The following is a 12772-nucleotide window of genomic DNA, read 5'->3' on the forward strand; positions in this document are numbered from 1 at the left end:
AATTCCTGGATATCCTTGTTAACTTTCTGTCTCGTTGATCTGTCTAATGTTGACAGTGGAGTGTTGAAGTCTCCCATTATTATTGTATGGGAGTCTAAGTCTCTTTGTAAGTCTCTAAGGACTTGCTTTATGAATCTGGGTGCTCCTGTATTGGGTGCATATATATTTAGGATAGTTAGCTCTTCCTGTTGAATTGATCCCTTGACCATTATGTAATGGCCTTCTTTGTCTCTTTTGATCTTTGATGGTTTAAAGTCTGTTTTATCAGAGACTAGGATTGCAACCCCTGCTTTTTTTTGTTCTCCATTTGCTTGGTAAATCTTCCTCCATCCCTTTATTTTGAGCCTATGTATGTCTCTGCGTGTGAGATGGGTCTCCTGAATACAGCAGACTGATGGGTCTTGACTCTTTATCCAGTTTGCCAGTCTGTGTCTCTTAATTGGAGCATTTAGTCCATTTACATTTAAGGTTAAGATTGTTATGTGTGAACTTGATCCTGCCATTATGATATTAACTGGTTATTTTGCTCATTAGTTGATGTAGTTTCTTCCTAGCCTCGATGGTCTTTACATTTTGGCATGTTTTTGAGATGGCTGGTACCGGTTGTTCCTTTCCATGTTTAGTACTTCCTTCAGGGTCTCTTGTAAGGCAGGCCTAGTGGTGACAAAATCTCTAAGCATTTGCTTATCTGTAAAGGATTTTATTTCTCCTTCACTTATGAAACTTAGTTTGGCTGGATATGAAATTCTGGGTTTAAAATTCTTTTCTTTAAGAATGTTGAATATTGGCCCCCACTCTCTTCTGGCTTGTAGAGTTTCTGCCGAGAGATCTGCTGTGAGTCTGATGGGCTTCCCTTTGTGGGTAACCCGACCTTTCTCTCTGGCTGCCCTTAAGATTTTTTCCTTCATTTCAACTTTGGTGAATCTGGCAATTATGTGTCTTGGAGTTGCTCTTCTCGAGGAGTATCTTTGTGGCGTTCTCTGTATTTCCTGGATTTGAATGTTGGCCTGCCCTACTAGGTTGGGGAAGTTCTCCTGGATGATATCCTGAAGAGTGTTTTCCAACTTGGTTCCATTTTCCCCCTCACTTTCAGGCACCCCAATCAGACGTAGATTTGGTCTTTTTACATAATCCCATACTTCTTGCAGGCTTTGTTCATTTCTTTTTCTTCTTTTTTCTTTTGGTTTCTCTTCTCGCTTCATTTCATTCATTTGATCCTCAATCGCTGATACTCTTTCTTCCAGTTGATCGAGTCGGTTACTGAAGCTTGTGCATTTGTTACGTATTTCTCGTGTCATGGTTTTCATCTCTTTCATTTCGTTTATGACCTTCTCTGCATTAATTACTCTAGCCATCAATTCTTCCACTTTTTTTTCAAGATTTTTAGTTTCTTTGCGCTGGGTACGTAATTCCTCCTTTAGCTCTGAGAAATTTGATGGACTGAAGCCTTCTTCTCTCATCTCGTCAAAGTCATTCTCTGTCCAGCTTTGATCCGTTGCTGGCGATGAGCTGCGCTCCTTTGCCGGGGGAGATGCGCTCTTGTTTTTTGAATTTCCAGCTTTTCTGCCCTGCTTTTTCCCCATCTTTGTGGTTTTATCTGCCTCTGGTCTTTGATGATGGTGATGTACTGATGGGGTTTTGGTGTAGGTGTCCTACCTGTTTGATAGTTTTCCTTCTAACAGTCAGGACCCTCAGCTGTAGGTCTGTTGGAGATTGCTTGAGGTCCACTCCAGACCCTGTTTGCCTGGGTATCAGCAGCAGAGACTGCAGAAGATAGAATATTTCTGAACAGCAAGTGTACCTGTCTGATTCTTGCTTTGGAAGCTTCCTCTGAGGGGTGTACTCCACCCTGTGAGGTGTGGGGTGTCAGACTACCCCTAGTGGGGGATGTCTCCCAGTTAGGCTACTCAGGGGTCAGGGACCCGCTTGAGCAGGGAGTCTGTCTCTTCTCAGATCTCAATCTCCGTGTTGGGAGATCCACTGCTCTCTTCAAAGCTGTCAGACAGAGTCGTTTGGGTCTGCAGAGGTGTCTGCTGCTTTGTTATTGTTTACTGTGCCCTGCCCCCAGAGGTGGAGTCTACAGAGACAGGCAGGTTTCCTTGAGCTGCTGTGAGCTCCACCCAGTTCGAGCTTCCCAGCAGCTTTGTTTACCTACTTAAGCCTCAGCAATGGCGGGCGCCCCTCCCCCAGCCTCGCTGCTGCCTTGCCGGTAGATCACAGACTGCTGTGATAGCAATGAGGGAGGCTCCGTGGGTGTGGGACCCTCCCGGCCAGGTGTGGGATATGATCTCCTGGTGTGCCTGTTTGCTCAAAGCGCAGTATTGGGGTGGGAGTTACCCGATTCTCCAGGTGTTGTGTGTCTCAGTTCCCCTGGCTAGGAAAAGGGATTCCCTTCCCCCTTGCGCTTCCCAGGTGAGGCAATGCCTGGCCCTGCTTCAGCTCTCGCTGGTCGGGCTGCAGCAGCTGACCAGTAACGATCGTCCGGCACTCCCCAGTGAGATGAACCCAGTACCTCAGTTGAAAATGCCGAAATCACCGGTCTTCTGTGTCGCTGGCGCTGGGAGTTGAAGACTGGAGCTGCTCCTATTCGGCCATCTATATACCAGAATTTTTAAATCCATTCTTCTTTTGATGGACATACAGGTTGATACCAGTTTTTGGTAATTATGAATAGAGCTTCTGTGAGATTTTCACACTTTGTTTTCTTGGGGTGGGGGCCAGATGCATTCTCTCTTGTTCTCTTGGGTGTATGACTATGATTTGAATTGCTGGATCATTGGTGTATTTAACCGTAGTAGAAACTTCCAGTTTCTCCATACATAGACAGTGACACTTCAGTTAATGACATCAAAAGAGCTACCTGACCACCTGTCTGAATGATCTCTAAGTGCTTTTTCTAATTCTGAGATTCTAGTTCCCTGGTAGTGTGGGAGGACTGGCAGCCCCTTATTTACGTCACTTAGCTTCTGGCTCAGCCAGGTGTCTGCCTTATCGGGGCTGTAAGTTCCACTCAGTTTGAAGTGAGTGGCCGCTGAACAATGGGCCACTGAACAAATGGGCCCCTGTCACTGTGTTGGAGAGGCAGGCTTTTCTAGGGACCACCTCTGCCAGGATTTCTCTCAGCATTTAGATGGACTCAACCCAAGGACAGGTGCTTCCCTCAGTCACGTTGGAGGGATTTTAGAGCTCATACTGTTCATTTACTTTCTAGAATGTGTCATCTGGCATGCTGGACATTGGCATTAACCACACATTTCAAACAAACCATTATAAAGGCCATCAGAGAAACATTGCCTCAGTTGGTCAGATGGAGAGGATTCTTCCAAGCTCACAACAGCCACTGTGGCATCCCACTTTCAGTCATTTCACAGCCTCAGCTTCAGGCACTACCGCTGCTCTGGAGAGCCCTTGCAGGGGATTTGAGACTTTGGAGAAGACCTGCCACCTGGAGTCCCCAACAGAAGGAGGAGAGGGAGTGTTTGCCAAGAACAGTAAGTCTATTGATTTATTTCTTTTAGGTAAGTTTAGATTTTTTAAATTTATTTTTATTTTTTGTGATGGAGTTTCACTCTTTTTGCCCAGGCTGGAGTGCAATGGCATGATCTCGGTTCACTGCAACCTCCACCTCCCGGGTTCGAGCGATTCTCCTCAGCTTCCCGGGTAGCTGGGATTACAGGCATACGCTAGCGTGCCCAGCTAAGTTTGTATTTTTAGTAGAGACGAGGTTTCTCCATGTTGGTCAGGCTGGTCTCGAACTCCCACCCTCAGGTGATCCTCCCGCCTCGGCTACCCAGAGTGCTGGGATTACAGGCATGAGCCACTGTGCCTGGTCTGGGTTTTTTTTTTTTCTTTACATGAGAATATATATATACACACATACACACACACACACATCTATTTACATATATACATTTATATTTACACGCACACAGATGCACAAATTAGCTTGAACTATTTGAAATGACCATTTTGAGCTTAAAAACGTCTGGCCTGCTTATAAAGTTATTGCCTCTCATGTCCTGGTTCACGTGTCTTGGGTTTTCTTTGAGATGCTGGGCTGGGACTCTGCCAATCCGTGTTTCCACTGGGCCAGCTGGCGCCCCTTCTCTGAGACTCTGCACACAGAGAGACTGAGAGACAAGAGGAGGAGAAGGGACTCGCTCTCTTCGCTGCCTTCTTGCTCCAGTGAGCGATACTCCCGAGATAATTCACTTCCTGTAGCAGCAGCAGAGTCCAGTGTGCAGATCACTTCAGAGCCGGCGTCTTCACAGTGTCCTCAGGGACAGAGCCCTGGCCAAGTTGCACTCCTTACCCAGGAGTGGGGGGTTTCTCCACACGCTCCTCCTCCAAGATCCTGTTTCAGTAATTCTCATCTTTCTGAAGTTGCTGCCTCTGTGATACCTGAATGTGTGCTTTCTTTTTTTTTTTTGAAATTTAAAGAAAAAATTTATTGAAGATCTGAAAAACAATTCCTAAAAGATTGACTTTTCCAGAAAACTAGCTACACAATGCATTGCGTCTATCATGTTAAAACGTGCATTAAACACAAATACAAAAACCATGAAACAAGCCACCATTCTTCAACAATTAGAGCAAAGATAAAAATGCCCAAGTAACAACATGGATGGCTTGCAAAGGATGGGCTCTTTACTTTAAGCACCATTAAAAAAAAAAAAGGAGCACAAATGGATGAGTGTGTTCAGTTATATACACTAAATTGAACCTTTGGCACTAGGAATCAGAGCATTTTGTCATATAGCATTAACACGTATTATAAAAGTGTGTAATGTCAAAGGAATAGAACCACCAGCATTCAAAAGCAGCTTTGTCAACTAGGCAATAAAACACTCTACAGCATATCCCTCTGTTGTCCATCACTGAAAACACTGGCAGCAAATTTGAAATGAAAAAAAAAAAAAAAAAAAAAAAAAAAAGGGAGCTATTACCCCTTTTATTTTCTCTGTTTAAAAATCAAACAGAAAACAAACATCAATTGTTATACACTAACATCTTCAAAGCCCATCGTTTGTACAAGAGATAGACTAAGAACAGAAACGTGTTTACGGAGATCCAAACATAAGTGAGTGAGAGTGCCTCTCACACAGCTTTCCGATGGTACTCAGGAGGAGCCACTTCGTAATCGCTGGCACTAAACAAAGTTGCAGAATTCTTTGCCAGGTACTTTAGGAAATCGGGAAGATAATTGAGTAATAAAGCAAGGCTCTTCTCATCCAGAGGTGTATAGGCCAGCATTGCTCCAATTCATACAAATAATCTGAGGAGATGTGGCGCTCCATACACCTGGGACATGGGTGCATCGGGATGATCTGCAAGAATTTCGGCATACTGTGGTCTCTCAAATTTGTAGAGTAGCTGGGTGCCCAACATTACGTTGAAGTATTATTTTATCCCTGCCACAACTTCATTAACCACATACTCCTTATTATCTGTGTTTCCACGAGATTTCTTGTAATTTGCATAATCCTCAAGAATGGAATCCACATTCTTCTTGGCAGGAAGATAAAAGAGCTGTTTTTGCCTGGTAATTAAGTCCCAGTCATCAACAAGCCACGGTTTTAGCTCTTCAGGAATCTTTACTTTAACTTCAACTCTGTTCATGAATGTGTCCTCATTTTCAACAGTAGGATCTCCCTGGGCCTTTTCCTTCCGAGGAGGCTGAGGGGTCTCACTGGTACTGCCACCATCCCCATTTCCAGGTGTTTTCTGTTTGTTCTTTTTTGTTTTCACTTCAACATTTTTCTGTTGCAGACCAGATGTCTTCTTTCCTGGGGCAGCGCCTCTCATATTCCCCTCTGCATACTGCTCCTGATTGGCTTTTTGAAGTTGTCACTGTTTCTGCAAATTGGTGTCCACGTATTTGAGTACTCTGCTCTCTGGAACCCACTCATCCCAATTTTTATTCCAACCACTGTATAAAGTATTTCACTTGTTTGTCCTTTATGGCAACCTTTACACACTTTGCTTCGTAAAGAAGAGGCCCATGAAAGCACAACACTCGCTCACCCTCCTGGAATTTAGGCTTCGGGTCCTGCTTCGGCACCATTTATAAGTGATTCGCCACCTCCTCCTTCTCCCACCACCCCCGACTACCGCCCCCTACTCTCTACCCCACCCAACTCCGCTCTCTTTATTGATACCAGTTTCAAATGACTTAACCTAGTACTTGCACATCTGAATTTAACAGTAAATCATAAATATAATGGCCACTCTAACAAAGGGAGAATATTGCTCCCTTTTCAGTGACAGGAAGATGCTTGGCCTATCACTGAGATAGAGTAAGAGTAAGAGATTTCTTGGGGGACAATTCTTATGAGGGATAAATGAGCAGGGCTGTCAGAGCATCATGTAGTAGTAACCCCTGTGGAGAAGGGCAGGAAAGAGGGAAGGAAGGAAGACTGGGTAGGCAAAGTCTTAGGCTAGTTTAGCTCTCAGAGAACTTTAGCAAAGCTGTCGGGGGGGTTCTCCTGCCAATCATCCATCAGAGAAGATGCTCCTCCTGGGAAGGACAGGGCCAGGTGACGGGTGGAAGAACGTGGCCAGCTGACCTGAGGACCTCGAAACTTTGGTTTGGAGACTTAACCACCAGACTTTTGAAAAAGGTTCCACGGTTTCTGTTACAACTATTCAGTCAGTTTGTGAAGAATGTTGAGCCCAGCTCCTTAGCTAACAAAATGATTTTATTTTCCAGGTGCATGCAGAGAGGAAAAGGTAATTTATAGTTCTTGCCTGAACAATTTGAGCCAGCTCAGGAAGTCATTTCTAGGGAAAAGCAGTGATAAGGGGGAATAAAAACTGGAAGACAGGATATAAAATTGCACCTGTGTAGTATAGACTTTGTCTCTCTTTAGAGCTCCATGTGGAAGGTCAGAGAAGAGTCAGCCATTTTCCTCCTTAGTCTTCATCAAATCTCTCATTCTGTGCCACTGAGAAGTAATGCTTCCACTCTCCAATGGTCCCTGAAAAGCAATGCAATTGTGCTTGAAAGATTGGATAGGAAGTCTATTCTGAATGTTTTTTCCATAAAGTGAAACTTTAGAGATAATTAAAAAGTGTGAATTCTTATTACAGGCACACATCACAATCTATTTTCTTTCAAAGACATTAATATTTTGAGAAAACCTCAGAATTATTGGCAGCATCATGTTAATTAAAAAGGTAATAAGGCCAGTCATGATGGCTCATGCCTGTAATCCCAGCACTTTGGAGACCAGGGTGGGAGAATTGCTTGAGCCCAGAAGTTCAAGACCAGCCTGGGCAACATAGTGAGACCCTGTCTATACAAAAAATAAAAAACATTAGCTGGGCATGGTGGTGTGTACCTGTGGTCTCAGCTACTTGGGAGGCTGGAGGTGGGAGGATTGCTTGAGCACAAGAGTTTAAGGTTGCAGTGAGCTGTGATTGCACCACTGCACTCCAGCCTGGGTAACAGAGTGAGATCCTGTCTTTAAAAAAATAAAATAAAATACAAAAGGAAACAGGCGTGTTAATATTCTTTCCCAAAATACTAGTTATGTAATAATATTGTTCTCAAAGAAATTCATGATGATTGGCAGGCGGCTTTCCTCATAAGTGGGGAGATGGAGTGGTCCATGATGTCACAGGTTATCATTACATAGTTGGTCATCTGGTTTTTCTTCATCCTTTCAAATGATGTGTGCTGAGCAATTCTTTTGACAGTCTCTTCATCTAGTTTCTTCCCCATAAATTCCATTATCCCTTTGAACTTCATGTTCTGGGTTCTGTGGGGTGGGGGAAGGGCAACAAGTAGTCAGTAGGGGATCTGGGGGAGAGAACAAGGGAAAGCCAGGAAGCCAAATCTGGGAGAAGTTCTTTCAATTCTCTTCATCTCGATATTTGTGATATTGTTGATCTTGCTCACCTAAACTTTCCTTATTGTGCCCAGCACTGCAGCTGTGTCTCTGATGTAAGAAACTTCCCACCAGCAGAAGGATCTAGAACTCAAGGCCTGCTCTGCAGATTCTTTTGTCCCATGAGGTGATCACTTGATGTGATGTTCTCCCCCTTCCCCTGAGAATGGGGCTCCCTGAGAGCTGGACTTCAGTGATTATTATTGCTCTTCTGGGTCTAACCACTCAACGGGGCTACCAGGCTCTTGTCTGGTGCTGGGGAACATCTACAAAGATGCGACCCATATTCAGGTCTCCCAGCAGTGGATGCCAGCCCCTGCAGGAGTGGAAGTGGCAGGGAAGTGATGTAGACTCTGAGATTCCTTGGTTGTAGAGTACGTTCAGTGTGCTGGCTTTCTCAAGTGGTGGTTATGCTAGCAGTGAAGCTGTCATGTGGGCAGACTCAGGACCAGGCTGTTACAGACAATGATGTTAGCTGTTGTTTTTTTCTTCCTGGGAGCGGTGTTTTTCTGCCAAGAGTGGCTGTAATGGTCTGAGTTGGGTGGCTTCCGGCCAGGAGGTGGAATTTGCAAGAGAACACCTGCGGCAGTAGTAGTAGTGGGACATAAGCTTGCTCTAAGTTGACCAGGGTAAGTATTCTTGTTTCTCAGCTGATGGGTGGGACCATAAAGCTCCCAAGAGTTTATGTCTTTTGTATTTTGCTGCCAGGGCAGGTAGAGAAATACCATCAGTTAGGGGCAGGGTTAGGCGGGTCTGAGCTTTTGGGCGGGGCTTGCTGCAGCCACTGTGGGGGATGCAGGGGTAGTTCTCAGGCCAACGGGATTATGATCCAGAGGGGAGTATGGCTGTCTCTGCTGTGCAGTAGAATTCGTCAGGGGAGTGGGGGATAGCCGGTAGCGAGAGGCCTCACCCAGCTCCCACGCCGTTGGTGAGGTCAGTCTCGCTCCTGCAGCACCCTGCTAGCAGCGCCTAGTTTAGATCCAGGCAGCCTGCGCGCAGAGCTCAGACCTGGCTCAGTCCATAGGCTTCCCTGCTGAGAAAGCAAGCACAGCTTTCCTCCTTCTTTTTTATACATTAAGCTCCGTTAATATCTCACACAGTTAGGCCATGGTAGTCTTTTGTTGAAAATCTACGTTAAGTATTCTCTTGAGGGGACAGGAAATGCTAGAAGTTATCTGCACTTCCCCTGTGTTTTTAATATTCCCCATTTCGAAATGATTGGCCAGCTCATCCTTTGATGAGTGGGAGAGGTGGGAAGAAGGAGCGGGAAAGGTGTGGCTGGGTGAAGAGAGGCAGGAAAGGGCAAGGCTGAATGGCCATGGACCAACCTCTATTCTGTATCCTATTGATGCCCTTGACTAGGCACGTTCTCAGACCAAACCAAGGGTCAGGCTGCTTATCTGCTTATTCTCACGGCCCAGGAACGAGATGCAGATGAACTAGGAAAGAAGAGAGTTTAATTCTGTAACTGGGTACTAGGAGAAGGCCTGGAAAATATTGCCAGACCAACTCAAAATTACAGTTTTCCAGGGATTATATACCTTCTAAGCTATATGTCTACATGTAAGTGTACATTCATCTAAAGACATAAGTGATTAACATCTTCTAATCTATAATTAAGATCTGAGTTTTGAAGACCTTCCTCTGGAGCCTCAGTAAATTTACTTAATCTAGGTGGGTCCAGGTGCTGGGGTAATTACCCTTATTGTCTCCTGCTAAATCATGGAGGTTTATGGAGTTCCTTTAGACCCCCAATAAAACTTGTTTGTGGAGGTCTGGGGAGTTTCTTTAGACCCCCAATAAAAACTTGTTTAATCCTTTATGGGTCCTGTTAAGAATTCCTTCGTTATTTGTCATGCTTCAAGGCCCAGGAAAGACCCAGGCAAAACTCTTTGTGGGCTTTTGTTACATTCCACCTTTGTATAAGGGCACTGGTTCTTTCAGCTTTTAAAATTTAACCAGTCAGTCAGTGCTGGAACAGTTGTTATGGTGGCCTGCCTGTTCAGCTCTTAATGAGACCTGGCCTGCCACAGGCAGGGCAGAGAATACCACACCAGTCACTCTCACAAGCACTTGACAACCTGACCAGCATTGGGCTAATCTCTGAGATCCCTGACTTGCAACAACCTGCTTGGGTGACTCTAGTTCTGTATTATTAAGACATTAACTAAATTGTGTCCTTTGGGTCAGACATATTGCTGCATATGAGAAACAGTCCTGATAGAGAATCTGTTAAATACCTCAGACCATATTTTTCTTTTCAGAGAGAACTGTGAATCTCTTATAGTTTGCTTGCTGATCTGAGGCTTGGTCACCCTTATCTCTTCCTATTACTCTTTCTCTTCTCATGAATCACCAGTGGTACTTAGCATACTAGGTACTAAAGAACTGTGTCTGCAATTAAAGTGAAAAAGACCAGGCACAGTGTCTCATGCCTATAATCCCAGTGCTTTGGGAAACCAAAGTGGGAGTATTGTTTGAGGCCAGGAGTTTTAGACCAGCGTGGGCAACATAGTGAGATCCTGTCTCTACAAAAAGTAAGAAATAAAAATTAGCCAGGTATGATGGTACACATCTGTGGTCCTAGCAACTCAGGATGCTGAGCTGGGAGGATTGCTTGAACCCAGGAGGTTGAGGCTACAGTGAGCCATGATTGTGACACTATACTCCAGCCTGGGCAACAGAGTGAGACCTTGTCTTACACACACACACACACACACACACACACACACACATATAAAATTTTTTTTTTTTTTTCCCAAGGAATGGGTATCCTGCTGGTCAACCTGAAATTCTACTTCCTGCTTTTGTAACCAGGTATGAGAGGCTGAGGGAGGAGGCCAGCTTCCTACCTCTTACCTTTATCCTGAAAGTCTCCACACTCATGAAGAATTCCCAGCCCTCTCAGCTGGACCAGTGTGGCTCCCACCCTTGTGCTGTGTGTATGGCATAGACACAGTGGACATATTGACATGGTAGTCTGAGTGTCTCACCATTTTTCTTGGAGCCTGCAGGGGCTTCCTGATGCTCCTAGGATAAAGTCTAACATTCTGCCATCACCATCAAGGCCCCGTGTGTCATGCCTGCCTTTCTTTGGGGCCTCATTTTGTCAATTCTCCCTGAGCTTGCTGCTCTTCCCCTCACAGCCTTCCCTCTTGGCCCTCAAACAGGCCCCCCTCACCAAGCCAGTTCCTGGCTCTCTTTCTCTCTACCCCGTCTCTTGCCTGGTTAAAGCCAGCACATGCTTTACCCTGGGAAGGACCATGTCCTCTCAGGAAAGCTGTGCCTCAGGCCCTAGTCTCAGCTGATCTGCTCTGGCCTCTCGAAGCCTGAAACCATCTCACATGGCACTCTCCTCGATTGGTGACGTGTGTCACGAGTTAGTGGACTTCTGCTTCACATGCTAGACCATAAAATCCACAGGGGAAGGGCTTTGCTCACCGCTGTATCCCCATCATTCACACAGTACCTGGCACATAGTACTTGTACAATTGAGAATGAATGAATGAATAAATGGATAAATGAAGGATGGCTGTAACTCTAGGAGGAAAGAAACATAAAATCATTTCTTTTTAACTGTTAGTACATACTTATGGTGCAGGCATATGTGGGGAGAGGGTGTGCTAGGGCCTTCTGCATGTTAGCTTGAATACTGAATTTCCTGGGGCTGGTTCTATTTCTTGTGTCTCTGTTCCTGTTAGATTGGTCCCTCCTTGCTTGAGCTGTGGACAACTGGTCGAGTTGCAAAACACTGTGCTTTACCATTGTGGTGGCTTTTCATTCTTGACCCCGATTCTAATGTGTTCCAGTTGCCGTGTAGTTTCTGCTGGTTGTTGAAAGCCTGAATTTAAATGTGATTTGTGGGTGTTTGAAAAACTCATAGTCCCATGTAATCTCACAGCATTAAACTTCAAAGCTCTTTGAAATACTAAACCTCAAAGTCGGCATGTTTAGGTCCTAGCTAGTGAAGAAAAAGGAAGTAGAAAGAGTTTAAATCAAATGACAAAGATTATTTTCTTGACGAAACTTTAGTAAGGCTCTTAACATATCTCCTATACCCCTCTGTGTAATCCCTTGAAAAATCCAGTTTTTGCAAGAAAACTATTAAGTCAATGTAGCAGGAACTCCCTACCCTCAACATCTGATCACATTCTTCATCCTCCATCACCACCCAGGTGATATCTAATCACCCTGGTCTATCTTTAGCAAGAATCCTGTTGGATCACTGTAGCCAGAACCCATCCCTTTCCTTACCCATGATGTTTCCTCTTAGGAATTTTCTATCCTTCTTTCTCCACCCTTCTACATGGCTATAAATTCCCACTTGCCCATGTTATATTAAGAGTTGAACACAATATCTTCCACTGCAAGACCCCATTGCCATGGTCCCTACACCTATGGAGATGGTGCTGACTAAAATCTGGCCTACCGTGCTTTAAGTGTCAGTGAATAATTTTTTCTTTAGCAGGACCAACCAATCAGCCAACCACCAACCCACCAACCAACCAACCAATTAAAAGTCAGAACTCATTTTATCATTTGGGATCATAGCTCACCCTGGGGTGAATGATTTTCTTTTTTTTAACCATCTTTGTATTAGTCCATTTTGATGCTGCTGATAAAGACATACACAAGACTGGGTAAATTAAGAAGAAAAGAGCTTAATGGACTCACAATTCCACTTGGCTTGGGAGGCCTCACAAGCATGCAAGTACTAAAGAACTGTGTCTGCAATTAAAATGCAAAAGACCAGGCACAGTGGCTCATGCTTGTAATCCCAGTGCTTTGGGAAACTGAAGTGGGAGGATTCACAAGCATGGTGGAAGGTGAAAGGCATGTCTTACATGGCAGCGGACAAGAGAAAATGAGAGCCAAGTGAAAGG

At 44.7% G+C, this 12772-nt stretch overlaps 1 long non-coding RNA gene and 1 pseudogene across 3 annotated transcripts in view; one reads left to right on the top strand and one right to left on the bottom strand.

Annotated features, from left to right (window-relative positions):
• LOC110741113 overlaps nucleotides 1-3573 on the top strand; it is a 40031-nt gene extending 36458 nt beyond the window's left edge. For both annotated transcript variants that reach the window (XR_002516827.2, XR_002516828.2), the window contains exon 4: nucleotides 3212-3573. This is a non-coding gene — a long non-coding RNA (uncharacterized LOC110741113). The remainder of the gene's footprint in view (nucleotides 1-3211) is intronic.
• A 1450-nt stretch (nucleotides 3574-5023) lies between these two features.
• LOC101024498 lies at nucleotides 5024-6137 on the bottom strand (annotated as a pseudogene). Its single transcript, XR_004178346.1, has one exon. The product of XR_004178346.1 is annotated as a mortality factor 4-like protein 1 pseudogene (transcript).
• Between the last annotated feature and the right edge of the window lie 6635 nt (nucleotides 6138-12772).

Source organism: Papio anubis, chromosome 14 (genome assembly GCF_008728515.1).
Source record: "Papio anubis isolate 15944 chromosome 14, Panubis1.0, whole genome shotgun sequence".
In the NCBI taxonomy this organism is placed as follows: Eukaryota; Metazoa; Chordata; class Mammalia; order Primates; family Cercopithecidae; genus Papio; species Papio anubis.